Raw genomic sequence first — 15247 nt, 5'->3', positions numbered from 1 at the left:
ACACATTACTAGAATTGAGTAATTTGTAGAAACTTAAAGCTCCGTCTACACTATCAAACTTTATGTGACAAAGGATGTGCCCCTATATGGACATGATAAATAAAAGAATGGTTATTAAGCTCTGTCTACATTCTTTTTATAATTCTTAATTTGACCATGGAAGAAATGAATATTTATTGCCTCCATGTTTTGACCAACATCAGAAAAGTAATCTTGTTTGGTGGCTATACTCGTTATACACGACTGTTGCTTAATAGAAAAAAGCATACAAAATATACAATCTTAGATTTGTGGATTTAATAAATAAAATCAGAGATTGAAAATTTGAAAAGTTAATGTTAGAAAATATAAAAAAAAAAGGATGAGAAAGTTGGTTCAGAAAGTTCAGAATTGATCGTGCTGTTAACCTAAAATTCCAAAATCCAGATGGAAATATGATTTCGGCTTTACAGTACAGAAACATAATTGAAGATGGCCAAAGCTTATACAGTAATTGCTAAATTTTGAAATTCTTGACAGTTATAATACTGTAACACCCACCATCTAGCCGCCCACTATCTACCCACTACGTTTAGTCTATTGTTTGTTATCCAGTGTACTGACCTAACATTTCGAGAAAAAATATTAACATTTAACAGGACTAACTAGATATTGTGACATTGTATTGAATGAAACTCTTTGTATAAAAAAATGACATAACATATCTAAAATGACCAGGGTAATAATGTGCAGCCCCTTGAGAGCTTGCTTAATATATGCGCTATATAAGAATGAACTATTATTATATCTAGCATCATAAGAAGCATGTTAGTATTCGCAACCCCTACAACAAACAACATAATTTAAATTTTATAGAAAAAAACATAATTTTATCAGTTTAAAGATAAAAAAAAATATGCAAATTATCGAATTGAATTTCAATGCACTTATCTTCAAATATCAACAAAAGTAGAAAAAATAATTAAATAAAGTAAAATATTATTATCTAAAATTCAAATAGCTTTATTAAAGTATACAATAAGTAATGCGCTGGAAGATTATATATCTATCTAAAAGTAAAATTACTATTTTAGGCAATAATGTAATTTCATTTGTGGGTGCAGCCAAGATCCAAAGAAATTGACTATATCCGTAAACTGAGTAGGAGTGATTTACCTGCATTCTGAACTCTCCTATTATCTTGTTAAATGTAAATTTATCAAAGGATACTTTTAGTGCGATAAGGTAGACAGACTGTATTAGCCTCAGTAGGTAGTCAGTTCTTAGCAGCTTTTTGTGTGCCTGGGAGAAATCTAAAGTTAGAAGGAATTTTTATCCTCCAGGCATTTTATGGAATATGTATTGATACGGTTTGTTGATTCAAAACCTTAGGTATTATACAGTACAGCTAGAGAGCTATATCACATCAAACAGGTTGCGGACTCTTCAAAATGGCCACAATACTGTATTGTTGAAAATATAAATCAAGACACAATTTAATTTTTAAATGTAGTACAGCTTTATTAAATCGTGTTGTTATTGTATTTGATTTGTTAGTATTAATTTCTTACATTTAATAATAATAATAATAATAATAATAAATGAAAATTTATATAGCGCCGGTATCCTCCACCCATGTGGCGCTCATGGCGCTTTGTGCATTAACAACGTGCGAGAACATCAGCGAATAGCGACGTCTTTAGGTTGGTCTTGAAACTGTTTAGACTAGTCGAGCATTTAACTGTTGCTGGTAAGCTGTTCCATACACTTGCGGCCGCAACGTAAAAAGATCTCTGACCCCACTGATTTTTCGCTCTACGCTCTTGAAGAAGGTTTTGTGACAATGATCGTAGGCCTCTGCGGGATGATTCGTAACGATCCACAAGGTCAGATAAATAAGCAGGAGCACTGTCATTTAGGATCTTGAATACAAACAACGCAAGTTAGATAGGATTGTAGAAATATGCTCATATTCATACTGTACATTCAAGGTAATACTCTCAACAAAAAATATCAACATATGTATTTAATATGCGTAGTACTGTAGCAACTTCAATCTGATTTTGATGCACCCTCTCCATTGCTTTAAGCTGCGTTTGTGTTGACTCTTTAGTTGATAATGTTTACAATATAAATTTACTTCTGGATTATTTACATAGGAATATAGCACTTCAGTAGTTAACAATTCTTGTTTACATGCATCTCCAGAAACTGTTAGCATTTTAGCACCATCTTGTCATGATGTCTAGACCTAGATAGAAATCACTACAGTATGTGCCAGTGTCACCATCAGAACTCGTCCAATGTGTAATAATTTAGTAGAAGCGATAAATATGTGAGAGAAGCGAATAAGACTGAGTTTAATAATGAAGGTCCTAGTTCAAACACTGGACAGACAGAAAAGGAGACTATAAATGAATGCAACTATATATTTTATTGTTAAGTTTAGAATTTAGTTTCAAGGTCACAATTATTATTATTTTTACAACATTTGCTATTATCACAAAATGGCCGTATAAGTATTACAAAATGACAAAAGACGGAATATAAGTAAGTTTAACAATAATAAACAGATGTCAGATATTAAACGCAATCAATAAAACGATCAACTTGATTCAACCAAAGCTATTTTAAAATACTATTTAGGCCTATTATAATTTAATCAATATTATTAAGGAAACAAATCAGAAGTTAAAATGTAAATTAATTAAACCAACACACAGAATATGAAAGTTTTTATGACAAATAAACATGAGACAAGATGAGTGATATCGGAGGATTAATTCGTCGATGGCATGGACGACAGGACTATCACTGCCTTCTTCTGTACCCCAAATGTAACATGAGTAAGTAAGTATGAGGGCGCGATTAATGACTAAAATAGACCCTCACACCAGCAAATCTTTCCTCATTGTGCATGGTGCAATAAGCATAGATAGAAAGATAATAAAACCAGTATTAAAATGTTATCATTTTAAATTTCATTGTTAATGTTACTTTAAGAGAAAAAAACAAGCTTGGAAGTCTGTCTCACAATACACAGTAAAATATAATTGTATCTCATATAGTAGAGCAGAACCTGGCTGTGTGTATAGACTTTACTTAAAGACACCTTCCCTATGTTTTTTAGATCTATTTTAAGATCAAAAATTATATTTAATGTAAAAATAATACTATATGGTCCTATTGCGATAACTTTTTTCGTCTTTAAATGGTTAAAAATGTGAAAAATAAGTCGATTCTAATAATTATAGCGGCCCGCTATAAATCCCAAAATGCATTGCGCGCGGATTGATATTTCTGTTTTTCTTCTGTAATTCACCCACTTTTTGATCGATCGTGAGGCCAAAACAAATGGAAGACTCCTAACTTTTCAGCAAAAATACCGGGTTTTCCCCAATTTGTATCAACAGAGTCTGGCAAAAATAGAAAGACAATTAATGCAGCAACTATACAACGTCAGGCTAGGTATATAGCTAGCGTACGATGTTAGTACATTACCGATGTTTACCAGCTAGGCCTACAAACTAAGCCTAGCTAGGCTAGGTCTAAAGACCATCCGCGAGAGGTCAGTCGCCGCGAGCTACTTAGGTAGTGCATTGTTTCTCACTTTTTATCATAATTCACCATAAAACGTACATTTAAGACAAGAAATGACCTGGTTTCATGTTTTTAAAGTAATATATATGTATTATTTTTACAAAACGTCACAAATTGTAGGGAAGGTGTCTTTAACATTAGTAATCTGTTTGTAATGCTTATTGTACATTGTATTGTATGTACAGAACATGCACATGTGTTTCCTTTTTTGTGCGCCTCAGGGCTAAATTAAAATACAGTGATGTAAAAATGTTGCATTTGTATCCTTTTTTATATATAGAAATTTCCGCTAAATATAAATTTGGAATACAAAGAATTTAAAAATGATAGAATGTATAGCAATTCAAGGTACAGGAACCACAGAGTTATTAATAAAATTCTAACTAAAATAAAGAGAATTAAAAAAATATATAAAATGTTTGCAAGTTTAAGAAAGGTATCCCTATTCTTTTACATGCAAATTTTTTATATGGCTGAAGAGTCATGTTGCCAAATTCAAGTGAACTGAAGTCAATAAATGTTGAAGGGTTTTCCTTAAGTGGTTTGTTTAGTGGTTTTTAAATTTCTCTTAGCCTAACTTTATATACCTTTGTTATTGTCCACTGGTAGACAGTGATCTACTGTATATAGACTTGATCTAAACCTGTTCCTGTATTGCCCAAAAATAATAAATTAAATAAATTGATTGATAATTTCATTCTAGTACAAACAAGCCTGTATTATTTTTATTTCAAGCTATGAATAATGAAAGGAAACTCTGTGGTTTATGAATAAATAGAACAGGATTCCTAGAAAGTTTTAATGAAAGGAAATGTGCAATAACTCTGCTTTCCTGTAAATCAATGATAACTTTCTCTCCGTCTGTTATACATGTATACTGTAGTATTAAACATGATGTTTAATTCTTGCAGTTCTATGTAAAGCTCTGTCTACTCAAAATTTATGTGACAATAAAATGTGATGTGCCCATATATGAATATGATGATGTCATATCATTACCATATTTGGGCATATCACTATCATACTTGGGCACATCACACTTTTTTTGTCAAACTAGTTTGATAGTGTAGACCGATAAAGTGGTTAGGTTGAAACGTTGCCAACACTAGTGGCTACGGCCCTGGTCTACAGTATGCCTATTCAACTCGTTACTCACATCACAAGTTACTCAAACTGATTTGTACTTCTTGTCTGTCCATATAGAAACGTTTATTATTAGGATCTTACCAGTCAAATAAGCCTTTATGGTGATATCATTATTCTACTTCCGATTCTTTATTATGTATTATAATTCTTTCATTCAACCAGCATATTTCTGCAATAATATCGTTTTTCTTCATAAAAAAAATGATTGTTTAGCAATAGTTTAGAAAATTAATACTATGTGAGACTACGTATACTAAACTTAAGTCAAAATAGATAAGACCAATTTTTATAGTTTTGAATCATGTTGTTTTGTCACTTTTTTCTTCTATTACAGTAGTATTATACATGTCTATGCTCACGCTAAACCATTCGCGTTTTCGCAAATTGCGAATGGAGTTGTCAATTTGCGAAAAAAAAATGTATATCATTCGCAAAACTTGCGAAAATAATTTTTCTTTAAAAACTCAAACTTCGTCCGCCTAAGCTTCAAATATTAAAGTTTTATGTAAACCACAACGACTTCGCCGCTCGCCAGCCTATAATAAGTGACAGCGATTTAGCGTTACTTGCCATCAATGACGTTTTTTTCGCGTCACTCGAATAAATTAAAACGAGTTTTCCGCTAGGAGAGGCCTATTAATTGTACAGGCGAGTAGTTGTAAATCATTTTACATTTTTTAATGCGGTCATGTTTTATTTGTATTTTAATCACAAATTTTTGAATGAATAAAAATAAAAACAATTATGCAAGACAACAACCTACATATTTATTTGATGTATCTACCGAAAAATGTAGCCATTTTCATGGTTTTTAAAACTCAATACAATTTTGCGTAAAAAAAAATCGGTGACCTTTCGCACATTTTGCGAAAGAAAATTTGACCTTAGCGTGAGCGTAGCATGTCAGGCCTTTTCTTTTGAGTGAGCAAATGCGATCACTCACCTACTGTACAGTAACACACTGCTAAACTGCCCTTGAGGAGTGTGATTTACAACACACTTAAATTTGGTAAACTTCTATACACCAAAATACAAACGGCACACCCCTGAATGTATTGACAAGTGCAATTTGTAGCACAGCTATAATTTTAAAAAGACAAGGCCTGAATTTTATTTTTAAAAAACTCCATATTTGTTTAATTTAAAAAATATTTGTTACAGATACTAGTTATGAATACATTTAACTTAAACTGTGTTTACTGTTGCATTACTGTATATTCTCTCTTCTTTTTTATACATTTTAAAATGAAAAAACCATTGAATACTATTACAGTATATTATTATTCTTATAATCTTCTATTATATAACGGTTTACAATCTTAAAATAAATGGTATAAACTGGATCTTCATATTGCAAATTTGATATGGCTAATCAATACAATTAGTTTATCCTTTGAAATGATGATTGTTATTTTAATTTTTTTTAATGTATAATTCAAGGGATTTATGGTGGAAAATGACTATTGGGCATGTAACCATTGTTTAGTACTAACTTTCATTTTAAATTTTCCTATTATTACTTAAGTACTTTCCTTTACTCGAACAATTGTATTGTAATTTTGTAAAGCTATGCAAATTGGAAAATTATATTGATCAAGAAAAAACAAATTGCAATTTTATTGTTTGATAGTCTATGACTTTTAATGTCTTATATGCCTGTATTTATACTTTTATTAATGTATTTATTGATCCCTTTTTTATATAATGATAACTTGCAATATTGGATAATATTGAGTTCATAAGGTTGTTTCTAAATGATGATAGGAATAAGTAGTTGTATGTGAGTTATTGCGCAAAACAGACACAATGCTAGAGTATCACAAATTATATTTATATAATAACGAAACATTGACCAATGCTCAGGTTAAAATGCATACAAACAAAATATTGATGTCTGTATTACATTGTTAGACTAAAAGGCTATCATCTCAAGTTATCTTATTTTCTGTTGAAACACAAGATGAAACACTAAGATGCAACGCAAAAACGTAAGCGCAAAACAGATAATTTGACCAATGATGGTCTATCCTGTCATGATTGGTCCATCACATTATGATTGGTCCCTCACGTCATGATGTACAGTATCCATCACGTCATGATGTATCCATCACATCATAATTGGTCCATCACGTCATGATTGGTCCAACACGTCTTGATGTATCCATCACATCATGATGTATCCATCACGTCATGATGTATCCATCACGTCATGATTGTTCCATCACGTCATGATTGTTCCATCACGTCGTGATGTATCCATCACGTCATGATGTATCCATCACATCATGATGTATCCATCACGTCATGATGTATCCATCACATCATGATGTATCCATCACATCATGATGTATCCATCACATCATGATGTATCCATCACATCATGATGTATCCATCACGTCATGATTGGTCCATCACATCATGATTGGTCCATCACCTCATGATTGGTCCATCACATCATGATTGGTCCATCACATCATGATTGATCCATCACATCATGATGTATCCATCACGTCATGATGTATCCATCACATCATGATGTATCCATCACGTCATGATGTATCCATCACATCATGATGTATCCATCACATCATGATGTATCCATCACATCATGATGTATCCATCACGTCATGATTGGTCCATCACATCATGATTGTTCCATCACCTCATGATTGGTCCATCACATCATGATTGGTCCATCACATCATGATTGATCCATCACATCATGATTGATCCATCACATCATGATTGGTCCATCACGTCATGATTGATCCATCACATCATGATTGGTCCATCACGTCATGATTGGTCCATCACATCATGATTGGTCCATCACATCATGATTGGTCCATCACATCATGATTGGTCCATCACGTCATGATTGATCCATCACGTCATGATTGATCTATCACATCATGATTGATCCATCACATCATGATTGGTCCATCACATCATGATTGGTCCATCACATCATGATTGGTCCATCACGTCATGATTGATCCATCACATCATGATTGGTCCATCACGTCATGATTGGTCCATCACACCATGATTGGTCCATCACACCATGATTGGTCCATCACACCATGATTGGTCCATCACATCATGATTGATCCATCACATCATGATTGGTCCATCACATCATGATTGGTCCATCACATCATGATTGATCCATCACATCATGATTGGTCCATCACCTCATGATTGGTCCGTCACATCATGATTGGTCCATCACATCATGATTGGTCCATCACATCATGATTGGTCCATCACATCATGATTGGTCCATCACATCATGATTGGTCCATCACATCATGATTGGTCCATCACATCATGATTGGTCCATCACATCATGATTGGTCCATCACATCATGATTGGTCCAACACATCATGATTGGTCCATCACGTCATGATTGATCCATCACATCATGATTGGTCCATCACACCATGATTGGTCCATCACACCATGATTGGTCCATCACACCATGATTGGTCCATCACACCATGATTGGTCCATCACATCATGATTGGTCCATCACATCATGATTGGTCCATCACATCATGATTGGTCCATCACGTCATGATTGATCCATCACGTCATGATTGGTCCATCACACCATGATTGGTCCATCACATCATGATTGGTCCATCACATCATGATTGGTCCATCACATCATGATTGGTCCATCACATCATGATTGGTCCATCACATCATGATTGGTCCATCACATCATGATTGGTCCATCACATCATGATTGGTCCATCACATCATGATTGGTCCATCACATCATGATTGGTCCATCACATCATGATTGGTCCATCACATCATGATTGGTCCATCACATCATGATTGGTCCATCACATCATGATTGATCCATCACATCATGATTGGTCCATCACACCATGATTGGTCCATCACACCATGATTGGTCCATCACATCATGATTGGTCCATCACATCATGATTGATCCATCACATCATGATTGGTCCATCACATCATGATTGGTCAAATTACTTGTATTGCACTAATGCATCCCTGCATTGTGTACTACTAGTGGTAACCAATCTTCAAGAAATATTAACATTACTTTATCTACTTCATATGTTTATAAATTACTATTTAATAACAAAAAGTCTTGTATCGATCAAATCATGAATGATGATGATGCAGGTAGCATTAATAAATATCATTACAATTCAGAAATATTCCATCATTAGGCAGTATAAACGTATAAATACTGGTATAGATTACCTATTAGCCAGTTCAAGGCATACTCATATATATATATATAAACATATACATATTAATGTATTAACCACCATTTAAGCTGTTTTTTAGTTTCATTCCAAAATTGTTTATATCTCTACCAAGCTGTTTTTTACTCTTATTTAGTCTCCACCCAGCATTCACCACCCTATCTCCTTGTGTTGTATTTCTTTTATTCCTGTCCACCCAGGCAGCACTTGCCAGTTCTTATGCTATGATGTTATCCAAATTCCTTCACTTGCAGTGATGAAGGGCTAGTGTTGCCCGAAAGCTCTGTTAATTTTTCTGGCTGTTTTACTTTATCGTTTGGATTTAGCTTTTCGCTTTTTTTTTGTATCTCTATTGAGATCCAGCCAATGATACCCACCCATTTTTTCAGTAATTTGCCTTTGGATTTATATATATATATATATACTGTATATTATAAACACAATAGGATGTATATAAACACTATAGACACCACAGAACATTTATTTTAAACCACCCGATGATATACTGAAAATTTATTAATTAAATTGAAACGATAAGATAAGGAAATCTGTGAGAATGAAACCAAGATTCGAATCTGGAACCTTCTGCTTGATATGCAGATTGTCATAACCATTAGACCACTGAGGCTTCCATGGTATAGTTCAAACCTGATTGGATAGCAACTCTTTAACATTCTAGGCGTGGTACGTCGGTCCCTCAATTATATGTACGTGCACCAGAGATCAATTTGATAATCTCTCATCTTTCAGTATTTTATTCATGAAGCGAGATACTTTTATTTTTTCTATACAGTATAACAAAGTGGAGTTGTAGTTGTAGCAATTTGCAATATTTTGATATCCATATTTCTAAGTAATAATTGTCATCTAGTCACATCAGTATAGTAACTTACTGAAACTTTCTAAATGAACACATTACTGACATCACAAAAAAGAGATAATTTTATTAATTTATGCTGAAGCATTCAACTTATTCTACTTAGTGATGTATGATACTCATCATACAGGAAAAAACTGACCTGTTAGTGTTATACAAAACCTTAAATAGAAACTAAACTATATCAATTAAAAGAGTATCTATTAAAAAAAATTATAATGTCTGTTTATAGTAGAAGATCAACTATTTTTTAAATTAGAAGAATTGTTTAAACAATTTAGAGAGTGTTACTGCAACATTTTCTTAAAGCAGTATTTTTATAATACCCAAAATATTCATTCATTTAGTTCCGTGTACTGTAAAGCAGCAAATGAAATGCATTAAAAACACAGTCACAATCATCAATTTCAATTCTATTAAAAAAAACACTATTTATTTAGGTGTAGTGCTAGTGTTTGCCGCTAGCAAATTGTATCAACCTAATTGGTTGGCAATTTGTTCACACGACAAACAAACACACATATAAGATACTACACCATCCAGTCGTTTTTCTTTTTCAAATTACACATTGGAATTCTTTTCTTTAAAATGTATATTATATAATAGTCCACCTGAAGTTTATCAAGTTAAAATATGAATGAAGATATATTGTCTACCAAAACAGTAATTAAAAAAAAAAACCAGTAGGCTTCTCTGGTTGATGATTACGATTATGAGACCCATGTGATATGTCCCTATGGTGCTCATCATCCTAAACATACTCATGGATAAATATACAACTGTTGTTGAATTTATAATAATCAATTGCAATGTATATTATTTTTCCCAAATTTTCCAGTACCAATTGTTTCTAGAATCGTCTTTAAAAGGTTTTCCAACTTTCATGCTTTTCATGATTCATCAAACTCAATTGTATACTGAAGTTGTTTAGTGAAGCAATCTATTCACCTATTATTTGAAATATTAGAATTCAAATGAATTGATGTAGCATAAATTGATATGTTATTCCATAATTTAACAATTGTAGTTGAAAGTTCGTTGACATCTTTTAGTAGTACAGTAGTAATCCAGGAAAAATGTTGCCAGTGTAGAAAATAACAAAAAGCTATACAAAAGTACCTTACTACTACTCATTTATAAAATTGTTTAGCAAAAAATACAAAACTAAGTTTTCTAGACTAAAAATTCAGTTTGATTAGTAATGCTATAAAGAAAATTTTAAAATTATATCCAATATATTTTAAATCAAACAAGGTTGAGTGTAAAAAGTCAGAAACAGTGTCTTTAAAAAATATTCAGCTTTTTTAATAATATAGTAATTCACTTTGTTCTGTGTAAAATGTCTGAGGGCAGTAAACAGCGAGTTAATGATAAGGGTTTCAAATGTCAACATTAAATACATTGGTTTATTACCACCCTATATTAGATTTGTGTACAGTATTACAGTACTGTATGTGTTTTCAAACATGCGATACAGAGGTGTATTGTATTTTAAAATCATTTCTCTTTCAGTCAGTGACTATGTTTTGTATTCTAAAATGATCCTAAAATCCTATATTGTCTACTTACAATAACAGCACTTTTGGGATAACCAAGGACAGACAAAATATGAACTTAATAGAATTTCATAATGCCAGTAAATGAACTGTTATGAATTGTATCATTTAAACGTTTTTACACACACTGCTATACCTCTCAGGCTATATCCCCGACAATTGATACCAATTTACTTCATTTTTATACCAATTTTTGTATAGTTATCTTGCAATATTACAAAATAGTGCCCCAGGAACTTTATTTACAGTAAGCACATTGCTAAACAAATTGGTATTATTCATTTATTCATGCATCCATTTAAACTTGATTCCGGTTTAGTGAACGCTAATCTACCTGCCTGAAGTAACGTTCACCATCCTCATCATGAACATGATTAGCATCTATTTTGTTTACTGCAAGTAAATTATAACATTATTAAACATTCATATGATAGTATTTACTGATGAACTCTACATAATGTTATGCAATTTCTATTTAGGATGTATCATGGTGCAGTCATTTATTATTATGATACTCTCGATACCTGTCCACAGAGAGTAAATAAAATATGAAATATTATTAGTGTATAATTATTGTTGGGGGAAAATGTCAGTCAATAAGATCGCATCATATTTCATTTTTCAAACCCCTTTTTTTTCTTTTTACTCAACCCACGCTTTTTTGTAGCTAAATTCTTCATGCTTGTATAATTTTTCTTTTATTAATTCAATAGTGTATTATAGGTAGATAGATCCATTATGTTCTAGTGGAAAACCAGATTAAGAGAATGAGGTCTGTTGCTGTCTACATGGTTAAAATGAATTCCCTATGTCTGGATGGAAGTTTGATTCTAGTTTGTGTGAAAGGCTACTGAATCAAAAGTTCTTTCATATGGCATTGATACTATATTGAGGAAGTGTGAATCCTGTCAACTTATTCATTGGTACTTAATATTCCAAATTGACAAATATCTAAAGCTCTGTCTACACTATCAAACTTTATGTGACAAAAAAATGTGATGTGCGCATATATGGACATGATGATGTCATATCACTACCATATTTGGGCACATCACACTTTTTTTGGTCAAACTACAGTAGTTTGATAGTGTAGTCACAGCTTGACAACATAACCTTTCATGACAGTTCAAAAAAATTTGTTAATATTTTTTCTTTGTCATCATTATGTTAATTTAAAATTAGTAAAGTTCTGCAAATTCAATTTGTTATGTTTCAATTTTTGTTGCTACTCATTACTATTCAAACTTGAAAAAATGTAATATCTGGAAACTTTATGAATGCATGGCCAAACCATAGAGGGTGCTATATTGTTAAATATGTATCCAGACATAGAGGGCGGTATTGAACAAATTTAGGTAACACCATCTATAGTAAAACATGGGTATGTCTTGTGGAAATTGCGTTGCCATCGCATTTTTCACATTTATTAACCAATAGAGTCCAAAATTTACGCACTATTTGGATGTTTTTTTGAATATCCAAATTAATCAGAAGTGCACATATTTTTATTGGCAGACAGATGATCAATTTAAATGTCAAGAAACTCTACCGGTTATTGGGAGACTTAGGAAGTCTGAGGTGTATAATAAACAATTTGTGTAAACATTTATCATTACTGTATAATCAGGGAAATTTAAAATTGCCATCGTGCATTATACATTTTCTTGGAAAAGGATAACAGTATTAAATTACAGTATATTAATTTTGCTACCACCAATTAGAAGGACTATTTAACACAACCGTATTTGGTTATATTCAGTGAAAGTTGTGGTTTGCAAATAGGATACAGTATAAATTCTCCCTTGTGTGGTTTAATTTTAGTATTTTATAACCAAGTGGATTTAGGTCATATTGTGATATAATAACAGTCAGTGTGCACATTGGCCTATAGCCAATATTTGATAAACATAACAGTATAATATAATGTCATAATTGCACAATTAATAATATTTAAAGCTTTATAGTAACTGTATAGGGGAATATTGTTGATAAAATTCTAGCATTAGCAAACAGTGGCGACTGTAGAGACTCGATAGAAGACAGACCCTAGTTCCAGTAGCAGCAGTGCTGAGAAGAAGACAGACCCAGTAGGGGAAAGCTTTTATATACACAATAGGGAATAGATTCAGTAGGGGAAGGTGGTTGATTAACATAGCAAACAATGGGAGATTGGCAGATAAAAGTGAAACATAAATGATTTGTTGTTCTGTTGTAGATGCCTACAAACCTGGTACATAAACAATTATTTGGTGAATCAAATAGTTAATTCATGCATGTTAGGTGAATGTGTGAGGTGGGAGGGAGTGAAGGCCCTTGTTAAACAGTTTATTGGTTTGGATAGGTTGGAGAACATCTTTATAAACTTTGAACTACCCCTACCTTAGATTGACATGATAAAATATCGGTCAGTTTGTGAACATTCAGCTAATTGCAATTTATTTAGTATACCATATTGAACATTGCAGTAATCTAGTAGAAACTGTTTAAATAAGAAAGACTGACATCCATGATAGCAATATTAATATGTAATGAATTTATCACATATTAAATCTAAACAGTAAGCAATACGATGGCCTTACAATGGATTTCACCCAGTTCCTTATCAATTGGCAAGCGGTAATAGTTTTAAAGTATTGCAGTATCAGCTTTTGTGTGTATTTTTTATAATTGCCTAGGACTTTGAACCACGTCACTGATAGCGCAATATTTATCACCACATTGAAATCTAAGTCAAATATATAAAAGACTTCACTTTTTAATATATCCTCAATTCAACTGATAAATTTGTTTATTACTAGGTAAATTCGGTGAAGGCAGCTTGTGCTAGGAAATTTGGTTTTTCTACGAGCTTGCATCTTTCCGGGCAACTTGTATGTTCTAAGAAATCCTGTTTCGGAATTTACAAGGTATGTAACTATACATAGTAACCTTTTGTGCCATAAACAAACACACCAGAGGATTCAGCAAAAACAGATGTAGTTATTATTATCATTTGTAGTCATAATGTGTTTAAATAATACAATGCTCTTTTTTTTGGTTTTATATTTTGTGCTTGTTCCATATTGGATAGTAATCTTTTCTAATTATATCACTACTATTTTAATATGATGACGACAAGCTTCTACGAGGTTGTGTATCATGTAAAAAAGAAAGTACACTAGAAAAAAACAATAATAAAATACTGTATACTATAGAAAATAATCAGTAAAAATAATCCAAGTCCTTCTTTAAGCATTAAATAAAGTTCTACAAATCCATTCATTTTTTGTTTTGAGGGATGTATTAGTTTAGGGCTGCTAAACTGAGGTGCAGTAATGTGCTCTTGGCTTCTCAAATTGTAAGCTACTGTACAATACACCATAGAGTAGGAATGTTGCATACCATGGTTTAAATTCCTTTAGACGGTAAAATGTACAAATTCACAATCTCCACATACACGTAAATGAAATTATTATCACAGGAGTTAAAAACTATATATTGTATCTGCTTGATAATTTAATAAAAGCTTATTTAATATCTACCAAACTTTGCTTCAATAATTTTAAAGAATTTTTTGCTTTTGGTTATCATTTCAATATTACAGTCAATATGTATAAAATTTAATTATTTAATGATAACAAAATCTCTTTTTGTAAAGATTAATTGTCAATTGTGAAAATGGAAAAACGTTGGAATTTCCCCTAAACTGTTCCTTTTTACTTGTAGTTTCCTGTTTTAGACCATTAAACACTACTTTGATTATTTTAGCAGGAACTATGGTTATTCCAAGTAGGCAGAATGTTCTGAGAATTTAGTTAATCCCTGGAAGAGTATTCTTGCTTTGAAAACCAGGGAC

General features: G+C 32.2%; 2 protein-coding genes across 5 annotated transcripts in view; both read left to right on the top strand.

Annotated features, from left to right (window-relative positions):
- The window catches only part of LOC144842910 (uncharacterized), a 47073-nt gene that overhangs the window by 14686 nt on the left and 17140 nt on the right, over positions 1 to 15247 (top strand). The window contains exon 1 of one of the 4 annotated variants that reach the window (XM_078699535.1): positions 14197 to 14318. The exons of the other annotated variants lie outside the window; for them this stretch is intronic. The gene's annotated coding sequence lies outside the window, so the exon portion shown is untranslated. Of the gene's footprint in view, positions 1 to 14196; positions 14319 to 15247 lie in introns of those variants that run through there. 4 annotated transcript variants of the gene reach the window in all.
- Positions 2764 to 15247, top strand: part of LOC144843035 (ubiquitin-conjugating enzyme E2 G2) — a 58477-nt gene continuing 45993 nt past the window's right edge. Inside the window, exon 1 of the mRNA XM_078699687.1 lies at positions 2764 to 2773. The gene's annotated coding sequence lies outside the window, so the exon portion shown is untranslated. The remainder of the gene's footprint in view (positions 2774 to 15247) is intronic.

Source organism: Antedon bifida, chromosome 1, assembly GCF_963402885.1.
Source record: "Antedon bifida chromosome 1, ecAntBifi1.1, whole genome shotgun sequence".
Taxonomy (NCBI): Eukaryota; Metazoa; Echinodermata; class Crinoidea; order Comatulida; family Antedonidae; genus Antedon; species Antedon bifida.
This window is presented reverse-complemented; position numbering and strand designations above follow the sequence as displayed.